This window comes from Larus michahellis, chromosome 15 (assembly GCF_964199755.1).
Source record: "Larus michahellis chromosome 15, bLarMic1.1, whole genome shotgun sequence".
Lineage (NCBI taxonomy): Eukaryota > Metazoa > Chordata > Aves > Charadriiformes > Laridae > Larus > Larus michahellis.
The window spans coordinates 14,412,103-14,416,468 of record NC_133910.1 but is presented as its reverse complement, the minus strand read 5'-3'; the positions used below and the strand labels follow the sequence as shown (position 1 = coordinate 14,416,468).

The following is a 4,366-nucleotide window of genomic DNA, read 5'->3' as shown; positions in this document are numbered from 1 at the left end:
TCTGCTCCGCAGCTTCTTTATCCTCCTCTCCGCATCCAGGGGGTCCCCGCTCGGCTCCTCTCTCACTCGCTCATCTCTCCTTTGCCGAGATGCTCTGTCAGGCTCCGGCGCTCCCAGAGCATTTGGCAGGAGCTGGTGTCCCCTGGGAGGGGGAAACAGGTGTAATGAGGGTTCCAGTGGGATGTGGGGGGACCGGGGGGGACTCCAGGGGGTCCCAGAGGGTTCAGGAGTGTCCTGGGGTGACCCAGGGGACTCTGGGGTGTTATGGGGGGGTGTGTGGGAGGGTCTGAGGGGGAATGTGGAGGGTCCCAGAAGGCTCCAGAGAGTCCTGGGGGAATATGAGGGGTCCATGGGGTCCTGGAGGGCTCCAGAGGGGCGGGTGTAGGAGGATCCCAGGGGGCTCCAGGAGATCCTGGAAGGCACTGGGGGTGCTCTCAGGAGGTGTGGAGTGTCCCAACGGGATGTAGGGGGTAGCGGGAGGCACTCCAGGTGGTCCCAGAGGTCTCTGGGGTGTCCTGGGGGCGATCTGTGCAGTGCTGGAGAGGGTGTGGGAGGGTCCCAGGGGGCTAGAGGGAGTCCTGGGGGAATGCAGGGGGGTCCCATGAAGGTCCCAGAGAGTCCTGGGGGAAGACAAAAGGTCCCAGGGCGTCCTGGAGGACTCTGAGGGGCTCTCATGGGGTTGGGGAGAGGTCGCAGAAGGGCCCCAGGGGGATGCGGGGGATACCAGGGTGGGCTCCAGTGGGTCCCAGAGGGCTCTGGGGGGCTCTAGGGGATCCTAGAGCAGGTGTCAGAGCGACCCAGAGGGCTCCAGGGGGTCCTAGAGGGGTCCCAGAATTCTCCAGGGAGCCCTGGGGGGAACATGAGGGGTCCCAGGAGATCCTGGGGGGCTCTCAGGGGGTAGGGGGGGTCCCACAGAAATGTGGGGGGCAAACACGGGCCAAAGCCAAAAGCCATTGTCCAGCAGGAGGGGTAGCCCTGCCATGACCTGCTGGCCTCGCGTCCAGTGCCGGTGGGAGCTTTCGGAGGGGCTCTGGGTGTTGGGCACACTCCTGCCCTGAGTCCAGTGGGTCTTTTAACAATCGTTAGTGATGTTAAGAGCTGTGGTGACAGCCCGCTCTGAGGAGAGAGGGGATTTCTCCATCCCAACCCGCATGGGGTGTCCAGGGACTTCCAGGACTTGTGCACTGATGCTCTTTGAACCAATTCCTCAGGGGCACAGGCAGCCAGCCCGCTCCTGGCGCAAGACCCGGCTCACAGCAACGCCAGGAGAAGCAGCCTGAAGAAGCCGGCCGTCGCTTCCTCGCTAAAGAGGCAAGGTAAGCCTCGGCCACGTGCCTCGGGACGCTCAGGGACCAGGTGGATGCTCGCAGCCCTTCAGTTTGTGCTGCTGTGACCCCTGCAGAGGGGACAGCCAAGCCCTTGCCATCCATCGCTGGCTCTAGGAGGTGAAAATTGGGCTCGGGCAGCTTGGTGTTACTGGTAGCTGTGTGTCTGGCATGGCTCGGGGTGTCGGTGTGGCTCTGGTTGGCCGTAGACGTGGTCGTTGTTAGAGAAGGACGATGCCAGTGTCCTCCCAGGGTGGCTCCTTGGTGGATTTTTGGCACGGCAAGCTTAAAAAAGTTGGCTTTTGGTAGGGCCAGTGCTGTTATGAGTGGGCAGGTGTTAGTAAGTATCTCCTACTGCCATGACGTGCTTTCCTGGGTAAAATGAGCAGGTGAATCAGCTCAGACACTGTTGTCAGCTGGTTTCCATTAGTTTTTTGCCACCGCCGGTGTTTGCAGCATCCCTTAATGGCCAGAGCTGCAGGGGGGAGCTTGTTGTGGCCGGAGCCACTGTGGTTTCTAGTGGCAAATCCTTGCTTGGAAGCACAGTCCGGCGTGGGGAGCATGCCAGCAGTGGAGAAGATGGGAGCTGGGGTCACCCCAGGGAGGTGGTTGTGGGCACCAGCGTCATGCCTTGTCTCTGAGCAGATGGCTGTGTGTTTATGTGTGCTCCTACATGATATTCATAGAGGGAAGGGTCAGCCCAATGCCGTGAAAACCTGGAAAGCAACTCGGAGCCCTTCAGAGAAAGCCACTCTCCTTGCTCATTGTGGTCTGGGCCTGGGTAGGAGCTTCGGTTTAGTGCTTTTGTTCCTCCCAGCTTTAGTTTTGGCCTAGAAAGGGGTACAGATCTCTTCTCTTTCCCCGAGGTCGTGTTCCTCCCGCAGATGCCCACGTGTGCCCTGGGGGGTTTCGGTGCTCCAGGCTAGGGGTGAGGAGGTGTCAGGTCCCGCTCCTGCAGAGGGGGGCTGTGGAGGTAGCTCCCGGGTATAACTGTACAGCGGCGCTGAGAGCAGAGAGGGTTTTGGAAGTGGATTAAAGCAGTGCTGCATTTCCTGGCCCTGGGAGCGAGGTGCCCAAGGCAGCGTCGTCTCATCCATCGAGCTGTTGGACAGGGTTGCGTTTGATGTCCTGCTGCCTTTCAGAGCTCGGTTTAACACAGGCAGCTGTGGCTGGCACTGCTGGGTGAACTCATGCAGGTAGAATGGGGAATACTGGACCAGAGCTGGCCGCAGCAGCAATTCCTGTAGAGCTGCAAGCTCATCGGCACACACCAAGAGTGTACCAGGGTCCGGTAGACAGAAGCCTGCTGATTTAGGCATCTGGCTCTTCCCTAGAATTCAAGGGCATCCAGGCTCATCAGGGTAGGAAAGACTTAATTCAAGTGGCTGGGTTGGATTCCAAAACGTCTGTTGAGTACACGCGAAGACTGAGTTCAATCAGCGGACATGGTGAGGAAGACTATCGACGACCACCAGAGGACCCTGGAAGACCACCAATGGACATGGATGCGCATGCATCAAGGACATTTACATATATTAATGAGTTCTAGGTGATAATATTAACGTGTTAATCATTTCTGGGAAATGTAATGAATATGTATATTCTGATTGCTTATAACCTTTGTAGTCGAGCAACTCGGTGCACACACTAGGCAGAGTGATCCCCTGCACACCCAGCGCTGCAATAAAGAATGCCTGCTTTCTAACACTCCAAAATTGAGTCTTAGAGAGTCCTTAATTGCCGGCTTACGGCAACAGCGGCCCCCAGCAAGTCCCCAAAATAAGGAAGACAGTTCACTGCTGGGGCACATCTCCACTAGCTCATCAGATAATCAACAGCACCAGATGAGAGGGGAGAGGGCAATGGGGATGGAGAAGGTGTGACAGTGTCCAGTTGAAAACCCACATGCAGCCCAGAAGTAATTTGTTGAAAATCCATGTCATGGTAAATCCCAGTCTCCACCTTTTTCTTCATGGTTGGGAGAGAGAACAGACTTGGCTCCCTGTAAACTGACACTGTGCGCTTGCACCCAACTCCCCCTCTTTTCCACCCTCAGGCTTTCATGGAGAAACTCCTCTATCAAGAACATGGTTTTGGCACCCTCCGACACCTAAGGGTTTCTACTGAAAGGAGGCGGGTGACAAGAGAGGAATTTACTGTTACATTACACTGTCGGACAAGACAACTTCCCATCCTCAGTGCAGCATCCCTTACCTTGCCCCATTGGGTTGCTTTGCAGGGCTCTGCATTACTGTGCCTTCCTCAACGGATAACCTGGAGAAGAAGCATCCGACTTAGACTTGATGCTTTCCTTTTAGTTAATGAACTCATTTTGAGTTTTTGCAGTTCAGACGGAATCTCCTAGGCAGGCCTCGCCTTAACCTTCTGCACATCAGTGTTCAGGGAACAGACCCCCCATCTCCCAGAGCGGCCGGGGCTCCCGGCAGGTTCGGACCCCTCCGTTACCCTCCCGGGAGGACTCACCGTCCCTCCCGCCCGCAGCCCAGCCCGTACCCGGGTGTGGATCTCCTCACGGCCCGGGAGAGGGCTCTGCTCGGGCGGCTGTGCCACGGGGCTGCCTGCAGCGGCGGCCGGACGCGGCGTTACTGGCGGTAACGGTGGGACGTTACAGCAGGAGAGAACGTTACGCGACCACACCGCGTTAGAGCAGTGCAACGTGATAACGTGATGTGACGAAACGCTGTAACACGACAGTGCAACATGACGGTATAACAAGGTGACGTGACGCTACCGGACACTGCACGTCCGGACGAACGGGGACCCGGGGTTCCTTCCCCCCCTGCTCCCGCCGCAGGGCCGCCCGGCCGGGCTCTCCGCCAGTCCCCACACACCTGACCACCTCCTCCACCATCTGCTGCTGCTCCTCATCGTTGTCGTCCTCGTCCTCCTCCTTGTCCGTGTCCTCCCTCCGCCGGGGTAACGGCTCCTTGCCCGGCCTGGCGCTCCGCTACCGCCGCCATCCTATAACCGCTCTACACTTCCGCGTCGGGCGCGTCGCACGATGATGACGTCACAGCCCC

The 4,366-nt window shown here is 58.2% G+C and overlaps 1 long non-coding RNA gene across 1 annotated transcript; it reads right to left on the bottom strand.

Annotated features, from left to right (window-relative positions):
* Positions 1–282: 282 nt before the first annotated feature.
* Positions 283–4,325, bottom strand: LOC141751562 (uncharacterized). The gene is made up of 3 exons (XR_012590024.1): positions 4,178–4,325; positions 3,540–3,599; positions 283–2,806 (listed from the first exon to the last, which is right to left on the bottom strand). It is a non-coding gene; the product is annotated as an uncharacterized LOC141751562 (long non-coding RNA).
* Positions 4,326–4,366: the final 41 nt, after the last annotated feature.